This window comes from Meleagris gallopavo, chromosome 4, assembly GCF_000146605.3.
Source record: "Meleagris gallopavo isolate NT-WF06-2002-E0010 breed Aviagen turkey brand Nicholas breeding stock chromosome 4, Turkey_5.1, whole genome shotgun sequence".
Taxonomy (NCBI): Eukaryota; Metazoa; Chordata; class Aves; order Galliformes; family Phasianidae; genus Meleagris; species Meleagris gallopavo.
Genome location: NC_015014.2, coordinates 38518625 through 38531802, shown reverse-complemented (window position 1 = coordinate 38531802; position 13178 = coordinate 38518625). Strand labels below are relative to the sequence as shown.

General features: G+C 36.7%; 1 long non-coding RNA gene across 1 annotated transcript; it reads right to left on the bottom strand.

Annotated features, from left to right (window-relative positions):
- Nucleotides 1-1504: 1504 nt before the first annotated feature.
- LOC116216623 lies at nucleotides 1505-11986 on the bottom strand. The gene is made up of 3 exons (XR_004159757.1): nucleotides 11926-11986; nucleotides 7585-7643; nucleotides 1505-2100 (listed from the first exon to the last, which is right to left on the bottom strand). It is a non-coding gene; the product is annotated as an uncharacterized LOC116216623 (long non-coding RNA).
- Between the last annotated feature and the right edge of the window lie 1192 nt (nucleotides 11987-13178).

Genomic DNA, 13178 nt, shown 5'->3' with positions numbered 1-13178 from the left:
GGTAACATATGAAAGCATACTGAATATCAAGGCAGTTTGAGCCTACTCCTCATTAAAGCTGACTTGCTGTCAGCCAGCTGGCAAAGCCCTCAAACTCTGTGTGACCCAGTTTACCTACCTATAAATTGGATTTTTTAATAATACTGTTCTACTGCACAAAATGAGACTTAGTGAATTAGCAAGTGTAATGTGGAGGGAAGTAAGTGATAAATCATTACATAAAGACTAAGTTACTATTCTGAATGTGCACAGAGATAATGACAGACTTTTATAGACTAGTAAAATCATGATATCATTGGAATAAATTCAGATTATCATGTGTTAAAGGGTTATGGAAGACTAAATAAGGTGACATTTTGACTTAATTTCCTAAAATGCATTTTTGCATTAGCAAGATCTGGACAGATTAGGGAAAGCCCCACTGAAAACAGTTCTACCTGAAAATAACCATACTTTTCAATATCAGTTTTTCATATTTTTGAATATAACTCAGAAACCTCAACAAATGTTGAAACAGAATTAAACGCTCCCAGAAAGCTTATGCAAAGGAGACTGTTTTCTTTCCCTAGATTATATACAGAATCAGCAAGCTGTCAAATTTACTACAAAACGTCTCAGAAGAACAAACTCAAAGATCTTTCCCTATTAATACAAATTGTAGAATGCTTTCAATCAAAAGCTGTGTTGACATAAGAGAGCCACATGAGCACAAGCAGGACTTCTTTTAGTGCAATTTTTTCCAGATATGAGGAGGAAAAAATAAAGCATAGTATGGAAAGAATGGAAATAATCTCAAAAGTAGAGAAATTTCTGTTCAGTGAGGCATCATTTTTGCCAGACATTCCTGGACAAACCAGTCACATATCCCAAGCTAAATCCATGCATGAATTAAATAAATTACTGGGATTTCAGCAAAAAGTAAAGTTGTCCTGTGAGGACAACTGCAGTCATGGTCCACCACACAAAGGAAAGTGATGTTAAAAGACCTCTTGCCTTTTACATTGCTTTTACATGTTTTCTCCCCCCCAAAAATAATCAGCAGACAACTAGTCATAGTACGCACAACAGAGGAAGTCATATTATTTCATGCCTATCAGAACAGATGACTTAAATTAAACCATAAGTGCCCAACTCTTTGGCTTGTCTGAGCCAAATTAAGTGAAAAATTGTCTTAGGATGCATATGCTTAGACTGCTCTGAAAGTAGTCACCCTCAGATTTGTACTTTTTCAATAGCTACTGACAAATCTGTGTATGCAATTCTCCTGTTCCTGTGTAAGCATCCATAGGACCCTCCTGGGTCCCATTTTACCATATTTCAACATTTCCAAAGCATGGAAGCCAATATTCAGCTTCTTATACAGTCTCCTGGTAATAATCTGCCAATCTGTACAGATGAGTTTATCAAGATGCTTTTCATTTCATATCATTACAGATATGCATGGCCATCCACAGCATGGTTTGTCTCCCACATTGCTGCCACCAGTGCCAAAATGCACAAGCCACTGTCTCACTGCACTAACATCTACTGTTTGGTGTCTACAATCTTTCAGTGAGCATCAATGAATGTCAGTGTTTCCTGGCATGGAGAAATTCAAAGGCACACCTTTGCCCCATACACGCTTCCACGTCAGACTCCACATTATCAGACTACCCCTCCGCTGCTATCTGTCACACAGCCACAACATGTAAAGAATGTTCCCACCAATACTCCAATGTCCACTACCAAACCATCACCACCTGCCTCAGACATTACAGGCCTAGATAATAAAATAGGAGGCATTAATGAAGGCTGCTCCAAAAGTAATGCATATAAGTAAAACTTATTAAAACATTTAAAAAGAGGACAACAAAAACATACTACTGGACTATTTTATCTTGTTTCTGCAAAACTAATACATCAGTGTCTGGTACAAGAGAAATGGCTGCAGTTCTTGCAAGTTCTGAAGGAATTCAGATTTTCGATCTAGTTGTATTCTTCACATACATCATCCTTGAAAAAAGTTCTTCATGAATGTACTATCAAAAAGTGATGAGATGAATAAGGCATAATTGTGAAGCACAAGATTCTTTTTTCTGTGGTAAGAGAGGTCTTGAAGATCTAATAAAGAGACATAACCAAACTATAATTTGAATTGAATGCTTGGTTGCAACTGCATACATTTAATTTGACATTATTTTTATATTTGACATACTAGTCTATTTGAAATATATTTATGTCAACTGAAAATAGCATAATAAAAATCAATTTTGCAATCTTGAAACCAATCCTCAAACTCCTTTCTGAAAACAGAAAGTAAAGTAACAATTTTTGCTGTTCACAGGACTGTGTACCATAATCCATAAACTTATTTGCCATAATTTGAGTTGGTACTCCATCATATCCATGCCCTTGTTTCAGCCCAAGTACAGTTGGTTTTGCTCCCATGTTCTGTTGATGCTGAATGGCAATTGTGCAGACAAGGCAGAGCCACCAAGCAATCTACCATCATGATGGAACAGGGCAGGAGGCAGGCCATAATGCAAGTTCAGCAGTGCTCAGCCTGTATTAGTGCCTAATACAAGCAGTGGACTATGTTGAGGCAGATGTGAGACAAGGAGGTGATCTGAGATTGTCAACATGACCTCACCATGAACATATTATTCCTGACCAGTCTGGCAGCCTTCTATGGAATGACAGCATCAATGGACAAAGAACGAACAACTAGTATCATCTACCTGGTCTTCTGCAAGACCTTTGACACGGCCCTACACTACATCCTTATTGAAGAAGTATGGATAAGAAGGCTGGACTAAGTAAAAATCAGAGTCAAAACAATCAAATCTTTTTTCTTAGATTGTGTGCTACTAGTAAAAAAAAAATAGGGAAACTTAATGCAGTCATGAATGATGGTTGGACAAAACTGCTTTTTTGCCTGACTTGCAAATAACAGTTTCCCTATGTAAAGCAAACATGTACAGCCTTTATTATTTTCATTCATTTATCACACAATGATAATTTCAATTTCATATATTTTGCTTTTTTAGCAATAATGACCTAGTTTTTGAGAAGAGCTTCAACGTTTGGCTTTTATTATTTCAGAGCCAAAGATTTCAGGCATGAAAAAGTGGTCAAGCATAACAGCACACTTTAATTTTGCTTGTTTTCTACAGATGCTCTTCTTTAATTTTGAATTGCATGAGATCATTATTATACAATTAAGGAAGAATCCATTCCTAATCTTCCACTCAGGATGGTGCTGAAGATGGCCAAAGTCACTGCATTTCTAAGTGCCTAGGTCTTTTCAGAAAGACTTACTGATCCAGAGATATAGAAGTAATTGAAAATAACATAAGATTCCAGGAAGTACCTAAAGAGAACTAGCTATTAACAATAATAGTTACAGCATCTTATTGACCTGGAGAGCAAAAGTAAAAAAAAAAATCACTGAATACAGCAGAGTAACAGTAAGCATTCAAATATCAAGTTAATCCAGGTAGATCTTTCTCTATTAGTCCATATTTCACTAAACATGAAAAAACACTTTCTAAACCAAATATGTTTACTTTGATCCAATGCAGTCCTTGGAACCATGGAATAAGACTCACAGGAAAAAAAAGATTACCTAAATATAAGATTTTAAGTGAAATGGGAAAAAACAGTTGATACATTATCAAGATAACAGAAAACACGCAAGTATCATTAAGACATTTTCTTCTATGAATATTTTAATAAAATAATTATTCAGAACTTCATATACATTGAGCTGAAAAATACTTTAAGTGTATGTAAAACTATAACTGCGTAAAAAGAAATTGATACAGTTAAATAAAAGTTGTACTTTACTGTACAAAACTCTGAATAGCTAGATCTCAAGGAACTGCACCAGAAAGAGTATACATGAACCAGCACTCACTTATTTCTTGTTAAGCCTTTATGACTTTACTTACTAGAAAGTATCTTAAACTTCCCCTCGTTCATATTTTTTTAAATTGAATTCCCAAACACACTCGGGTAATTTGCTTCCAAGTTGATTTCAGCTCTCTAGAACTGGCTACTCTGAAGTATATGTTGATATTTAGAGTGGACATTTTGAGCTTGCTTCATATTTTGGTTTTTTTTCCCCTAACTGAAGTCGAGCATATTCATGAAGTAGCTACATGCCATATACTGTTATGTCTTATGTACTATTCCTACTTCCATAAGTCACAGTTTTCTAGAATAAATGAAGTTGGAAGTTACACACAACAGTATGCAAGAAATTAGCAGAGAACATGTGCACGCAGCTTCATGCAGCCGGAAATCTCCAGAGAAGCAATCTTAATGGTGAAAGATGGGAATCCTCACTCATAGTACAATCTCTTCATTTTTTAGAGGTATACATGAGAGAAAGATTTTCAGTTGTAGCCAGCAATGATTAAAGAGAACAGACTCAATCCTCGAAGAACCACTTCTAAAAAAGTAAACACATTTCTCATCCTCATAGAATTTCACAATAATAATTACAAGAGAAAAGGCAAGATGTCATTTTACGCACTCATGGAAAACCAGCAGTCAGTTGGGGATCTTCCTGATCCAAATGCAAACAGCCACCAAATATTTTGACCTTAAGAGTGGCATGACATCCACTAAGAAGTACCACACTGAACTTGTTTGTAAGCACAGCAGTTAAAATGAAAGCCACCTGCGTATCTTATAATTCCATTTTCTAATTTCTCTTCCTGGTTGCCCCCAGCTCCTAAACAGTTTCACTTCAGAAAGGAATGGGAAAAGGAAGGGACACAGCTATGGGACACATTCATGCAGAGATTTGGAATACATAACATTTGTTATTTAAATGTGACAAAATCAAATGCATAGGTTTACCTCAGATGAGAGCTTTTCTGATTTATATTTAGCATTAAGTGTGCTTCAACATGACATATTGAAACACACCCCCAGGAAACATAGTATAGCGCACTACAAGCCTTGACACTTGCTAAAGAGCACATATTGCACACTGGAAAGATTGTAAGGAGAGGTGACACCATATAGAGAGGAAAAGTATGTAGATCAATCTACAATTACAGGAAAACAGCCTGAAGATTGTCTCATATGCTAAAAAGTCTACTTGACCAAAAGCATTCACAAGACTGCTATGCTACTTTCCTTAAGTCAGTCACACCTTACCACAAATACAAGTACCATCCTCTATGTCTTTGGGGTATATTTTAATGCTGACAAGGAGGTCTCCTGGCTGCTATACTTGCTTTCTCTCTAATATCAGCTAGTGATGGAACAGGAAGCAGTAGCAACAGGGGAGAATGAGAGCTATCACCAACACAACTGACCTTTCAAATAAGCATTTGACAAGAGCCAACACGTTACCTAAGGGAAATACTGATGGTGTTCTGGTATGCAAGTGTACCTAGAGAGTCCACCATAAATGTCAATTAAAAAGTTGTGTCTGTCATATTTGCATCCATTTTCACTCTATTTATAGATACAGTGATTAGTATCAAAGGAAAGAAATACATTCAACACCATTTCATAGAAGTCTGTTAGAGAAAAATTGCATTACCATTTGAATCATAATAACAGTAAGAGATACACGAGACATCTATTAAATCTGAACAGCTCTGATATATGGCAAATGGCAGCTGATCAGAACACACTACCTCTCAGTAGAATTTTTAATCCTTGCTCAGTACTCATGAAAGCTCCAAGAATTAAGCCCTGTAAGATTTAGTACTGTATAGTTTCCCTTCAAAAGGAAGAACTGAAAAGATTGATGCAGGATTCCAAAAAAATTTGGAGTTATACAGTTCATGTAATCTAAAGTTTAATATTAAGTAACAGACACAAGAGAGGTAACATGCAATTGCTACAGACATTACACATCATTCTTTGCAGACCAAGGTGCAAAACAAACACTTAACATTAACTGGTTCGGACAGTTCAAATATAACATCCAGAGCAACTATAAGTCACAGCCTAACTTCAGCTGCACAAAAGAAAAAATTTGAATAAGTCAAGTTTGCACACTGACATGCAAGAGCAATTACTTAAGTGTATTAAAATGAAGATGCAACTAACTTCCATTGTTGCTAAAAACTGACAAAACGATGTTTATGATGTTTGAAGTGCAAGTTTGTCATTGATTAAATTTTGTACTTCATTATATGATCCCCCAGGTCTTATTTATGAACGATTTATCTAAACTCCTACAGACAAACCTGGTTGTGAGGACTAGTGCTGGAGGTGCCAGTCCCATTCAGAAGCAAGTGCTACAACCTGTAGCAGAGCAGATATCCAGGCTATTTCAAGTCTCTGCATTTTGTCAGATTGGAGCCTGAAGGCTTTGGAGAAAGTCTCTTCTTTACATCCCAGTTGATCCCAAAAGGTGAATGCCAAGGGATGTCTGAAGTATGACTTTACTTATTACAGCAATAAGAAATAGATATCTTGATTTTTGTTTACTCCCAACTTGAAGATATATATATGTATAAATATAGTATAATCAAAGTGGGCTTAATTCAAAGTTCTGGACTGGCCTTTCCTGGTATGAATACCAGATTTTAAAACTGATATCCATGTTTATTATTATTCTGTGACAAAGCATAGAATATTCATAAGGAGTTCACTCTCAACATGAAGAAAAATAAAATTGTTTCAGCTTGACACGGATAGAGAACTGCACAGAAACTGTTTTTTTTTTCCCCCCACTGGAGTGATCTGCTGTAGGAGTTAGCCATATGCTTTAAATGTGACTGACACATCTCTGAATTTAATGTGTCACCTGCTGAGTTCAGGATCTGCTGTCTATCTCTCACCATGTAAGAAATGAATTGCTTCAACATGATTTATTGCCAGCAAAATAGAATGTGAAAACAACAATAGAAACAGTGCTTTAAAGGCATCCTAAGTTTAATAGCACTACTTGATGACTAAATTATTTCATATATATATATAATCAAATACTCTTACCATGAAATTTCAGTTGCATAGTCTAGTATCTGGCCCCCTGATTCATTAAGAGTTAGAGCAATAAATGACATGGAAAAAAGTACTAGTAAGTGCCTCGGTTCCACTACAGCTTGTAACTCCATGCAGAAAGTAGAGAGCTATAATTTTAATACATGGAATTACTCTATCCACTTTCATATTTTCCTGTAGCATATCTACAAAAGCATCTTTAATAAAGGATTTTCATTTTATATTTCCTTCTACAAATAGGCAACTTTCTTTATAAATCTCATCTGTGTACATGTTACTAAAAGGCTTGATACATAGAACTATTCTGAAAATATCATGGGTTACTCTTCAAAAAATGTTGAAAAATGATAGTTTGATATTAATGTTTAATCTTAATATTTTAACTTTAGAAAGATTAACAAAAATGATGAAGTTTAGGGGCAAGGCAAAAGCCTGAATTCATCAAGATATTTAGGTGCAAATATAATTGAGAATGCAAATCCTTTTACTACATAAACAGGATTGCTTTTATGCTTAAAAGCAGGCTAAAAAAATACCCAACTGTATAACAGGGTAAATGCAGCTTCTAGAAGACAATCCAGTAAACACACAAGGTATATTTCACATTCTTTAAGAAGTCATAAGGCTTACCTCCCTTTTGAAAACAGCATCCACATCATCCACATCAAGGTTACATTCCTGAGGCATTCCTAGATTAGGAACAAAAGATACTCAAATATTGCCTTTGTTTCCTGACAAGAAGTTGACCAAAGAAAACTATCAATAATAAAAAAACAAGTGCCACCTATCAAGTGGTCTATGGCAGCCAATACAAGCCACTTCAGTTATTAAAAATAAAAATCAAACTGTTCTTGGATCATTAGATTGGTAATAACATTCATTTATAGCCAACACTGACACTGGAAGCTCCAGTATTCCCTTTTGATACCTGCTGGCTCAGATTTGGGACTAAAACTTCTAAGATTACCAAAATGAGCAAGGGTTAAAAGCAATCATGTGAGTGACACAGAAGCAAAGAAATGCGAAGGGCTTTTTCTTCTAGTTATTACTGATGCTTACTTTGTGTTGTAATTATTATTTGAGACAGAGGAACCTCTGTAAGGCTGTCTTTATGTGAAATGCTGTCATGATTTAACTCACCAGATAGCTAAATACAATACAGTTATTTGCTCATTTCCTGCTATCTTGCCCTTCCCACCCAGGGGGTGGGGAGTAGAACTTTCAAGTTGAGATAAAAACCATTTACTAAGACAGGAAAGGAGGACATTAGTAATGATAACAATATATACATAAAACAATTTGTGAAGAAGGCAATCTCTCATCATGCACAGACCAATGCCCAGCCAGTCTCAGCAGTGGTTGCTCTCTGGCCAACTCATCATCATTTATCAAGTTTTTAATTCACATGTTATCATACAGGATGGAATATCCCTTTGGCCCGTTTAGGACAGCTATCCTGGTTCTGTCCCCTCCTAACTACTTGTGCCTCCCCATCCCCCCCTCACTGAGGGAGCAGTATGAGAAAGCAAAAAAACTGAAATTTCAACTCTGTACAGAACTGATCAGCAATAATCAGAAAATCACTGTGTTAAATGCTGTTTTTCTTTCATAGCCAAAACAGACACTATGAAGCAAAAACTCAACTCTGTCCTAGCTGAAACCAAGAAAAATGGTTCGTTGCTGTTTGATTTTACAATAATCAGAATATAAATGAGAAGGATAGCTTGCTCAAATAGATTATTTTAACCACTGATAAGATCCACTGAAGTTTATCCATTGGCTTTCAACACATTTCCTATTGTTTCATAAATGCTGCCACAGTAAGTTAACTGCAGGACACTGATATTTTAAAGACTGTTTTAAAAGACTCTCACTGTAAGAGAACTGGGAAACAAAGGAGAGAAGACAACTGGGCTTTTTCTTGTTGACTGCTTAGCTTTTGTTTTGTTGTTGTTTGGTTTTGGATATTCATGAAAATAATTATACCTGTAAAAAAAAAACCACCACGTTTTGCTCCAGTACTAATCAGTGCTTCAAAATACAGTAAGAATCACATGATTCATGCTACAAAGCAACTGTCAAAGTCCAGTTGTCCAGACTTAGAGCAAAGTAAGGAATTGGAAATAAAACAAGCAAAAAAAACAAAAAGAAAAAAGATGAGTGGAACTGTTTGTTCACAGATGTGCATAAAGTTAACCACAGACTTGACTGTTGCTGAACTGAAAATGGTTTGTTGGACAGATTTTAGGCACCAAACTACCATGCCTAGTAACTACAGCTATGTTCTCCAGTAGAAGTATGCGTTGATGCATTATAAAACTTGAAAAAAATAATTACGAAGAGTGTTCCCTTGTTTTTATGATGTACGAGTTATCATATTGTTCGAGAATAAAGAGCACGGGTCACAGTAATCTCCTTTGACATCCTGCAGCTTAATCACCTTCCCCCCTTCAATGAGTACTACAGAGAACAAAGGTTAGTTTGGGACCAGCTTCAAGCACCTGGCTTCAGTTGCTGGCAGTGAGGATACCAAGCTTCTGAATTTAACATTCAAATGTAAATGTAACTCATAAAACTCAAAAAGATAATATTTGTGAGCGAATTTCACCTTCTGTCATTAAAATGAGAAAGATACTGAGAATTTCTTTTCAAAGAACCTTACACAGGGGTAAGGCTGCTTTTAGGAAAAAAAACTCGTTACTTGATCTCCACTGATCACTGCAACCTGGTACACAGTAGCAGCACTCGTGCCCCTTCACTGCAGATATAGCAAAATGGCTGACAGAAGGATCCGTTACAGAATTATTGGTTTCAGTGTCTGTGCTTATCATTGATTAGCAATACGAGTATGCATACAAGTAGATACTACCATTATCCTACAATGGTACTTTCATAGATGAACTACTTCCTCAAATACATGAATTACAGATTAAACATAGGATTTGAAACCAGGGTCCTAGCTTGAAAAGCATTTGATTGTTCCTTCTCCAACTTCTATAGGTGAAATTCCAGAATCTCTGACAACAGTTGAATTCTCCCTAGCAATTGTAACTTTTTTCCAACTCCCTTCTTCCAGCAGTATATTAAGCTCTGAAGTCAAAACATTTCATTTTGCTGTACTGTATTTTAACCATATCAACAAAAGGAAAACTCAAGAAATTAGAGTAAGGATAAAGCTTTATTGCCTTACCAGGAGACTTTGATGGTCTGGACAGATAAATCTTTTGCTTATCACTGCAAGTCAGTGATTTTTTGCTTATCACAGCTAGGAAGGCAATGAAGTTTAACAGATCTGAAATAACTTCTACATTTGTTTTTAACTTCCATCACCAACCAGGCTACATGATGCAGTGCTTTCAGCTCGTACAAATTGTAAGAATGCTGTCAATACAGCAGCAAATACCAATAACAGATATACTAAAGCTTAACAACTATAAAAAAGTAACAAATTTGCCAGTGTCAATATTAAAAAGAACTGTAACATGCAACTTCTGCAGAAGATCATTGCTTAAAATCATTTTATTAGTGATAATACACTGATTTTCTAGGGAGCTTTTAAGAACAAGTTTTGTTATGTGTAAACAATACAAGGACATGTGAATACATGCATATCTGTCCATTCACTCAACCTAGAAATGTGGGCAAGTATACCTACTCTGTGGGAAAAACACATTCTCCCTCAAGCAAACAGTGAAGTTCGGGTTTACAGTCAGATATAAAATGAGGAGCAAGTTGTCTAGTAATATTCATAAATTCTGAAGCTTGCATTTACTATGCGTTTTCAAGGCATACAAGGAAGTAATCTCCCACCCTCACTTAACAGATAATTAAGCTGCCATCTTAGTTACCAAAGCACTTTTGAGAAAGGGGAAAAAAAACAAAGTTACCTTTTGTGCATTCCTGATGGCACACTTGAATCCACTGCTAGTCACGCCTTCCCTCCTACGGGAGGGATCTCAGATAAATGTGGCATGAGCCACTAAAGCAAGCCAGCCCCCTGACAGGAGGACAGGCTGGAGCAGAGAGCACCCAACAGTAGATTGGGAAAAGACCTATTCAGCCAGAGCACATCCCACAGCACCCAAGTGAGGCAATCAATACAACTCTAGAGTTAGTGCCAGGTCCAATCAGGCATCCAGATCATAATACAATACAGGAGTCAAGTGAAGGTCAAGATGGGGAGTCAAACCACAGGTGGGGCCAGGCTTAAGGTAGTACTCATTATGCCAAGCTAGGAGCAGCCCCAGCCTACTGGTAGAGCCCAGGTGGCCTGATGTGGAGACACAGGTGAGGCTCATCAGGGTCATTACAGCTAATTAATGCACTTGAGGACCTTGACAGTTTCACAGGGTAGAAAAACCATGGATTTAGTATTTTACATTGACATGAGGAGTGATTTATATCTATGCATATTAGACATAGGTTGGTCTGAATGTAATGCCTCCTATTTATTTTCATGGAAACCAGAACAGACACAAAAAGCATAATAATACTAGTTATTAGAGAAATTCCCAGCTACAAAACACTGTTTTTTCAACATAATTACTTATGTATTTTTTACCATCAATGAACATGAGTTCGTGTGTTGTGCTCAGAAACATCTGCACTAGTGGATTATAGAATGGCCTGGGTTGAAAAGAACCTCAAAGATCATCTAGTTTCAACCCCTCTGCCACCAGCAGGGTCACCAACTACTACACCAGGCTGCCCAGAGTGACTAACATTTCTATCACCGCCACTGAAATACACCAACAAACTTCATTGTGCTCACACTTACTGTTTGGTCTCCAAAAACATTCATCAAGCATCAGTGAATGCACACGAGTGCCATTTTTTTCTATATAGAGGAATTCAATGACTATGACAATCAGAAAGATCAATGTAGCAGAATAGCAATACAGGAGGTGCAATAACAAAGAGACTAGCATGAACTGAAAGAACTGAAAGGTGTTACAAATTAAATGTGCTTACCCATCTCCAAAGACCTAGGCTCACTGAGAAGACTTCACAAAGGAAGAATCTCCAACCAGAGATCCTTCTCCAGTGGCAGTCAGCCCTTAAATGAGGTCTAAGAGAGGTGCAGCCAGGCTCCACCCTTTCTGGTGCCACAGTTGAATTGCCTTCACCTGTGCTCCCAAGGCTGACTGGGTCCTTTCCCCAGGTGCTCAATTGGTGGTTCAGGCCGTGACTCAGCATTTACCATACAAATGACACCATCTTTGCTTCATATGTACTTCCATGTTGTCAGACTGCCCCTCTGCTGCTATCTATCACTCAGCGACAAAACTGCAATGTAACATTGGCGGGAGGGTTCAGCTTCTAGTGCCATACCACCATCTGCCTCAGATATCATGGGCCAACAGAACGAAACAGGAGGCATCACTTTCAGAGCAGCACTCATATCTGCAGGGCAAATCTACAATAGACTCCTTTTCTAATTAAGGGTTGTTCTTCTGCAGAAGAAGAATGGGAAAATCTATATGGCTGAATTCATTGCAATGGTGGTTACGGATAACTTGTGGGTGGTATTAAGGCAGAAGAGAATGCATTTTGTTAGAGACAGAAAATATGATATGCTATTACATCTAGCCACCTAATGACTGAGGTTAAAGATGGCAAAATGTATTAATTCAGTTTGGATATAAAGTTGTGGTTATAATAAGTCATAAGAAAGTCTGCTAATATATTTCACATAGTTAATATAAGGTGAATATGTATATTTGCTAGGAAATGATGGAGCAAGATGCCATTCTTTTTTTACATCACTGGATGTAAAAAATTTGGAAGTAAAAATTATTAGAAAAATTCTAAAATTTGACTAAAAATTTTTCCCTATTAATTTTATCAATATTAATCATTGACACTCTCCCAGTTATTGCCAACTGTTTTTGCAAGGAGGAACAAGAAATTTTCTGTGTTTCTTTACAGCAGTAAATCACATTAATACTGTATCGCTTAAATATTCTCACACATAAATATGAAACACTCCAAATAAACAAAGAATTTGTGAGCCATTGATAAATAGAAATAATAGCAGTACTTCAGAATGCCATGTTTCTCTTTGTAGTTTAAATAGGCATTTCTAATAAATGTTATGAAGCCTAATCATTATAGCCATGCCAGATGCTGGATTGTACAGGCAAAGGTTGGTTTGAATGTGCTGTCATGTTAGACACACTTGCCAACATTAAACAGACTGTGACTACTATCCATACGTTTGCCTC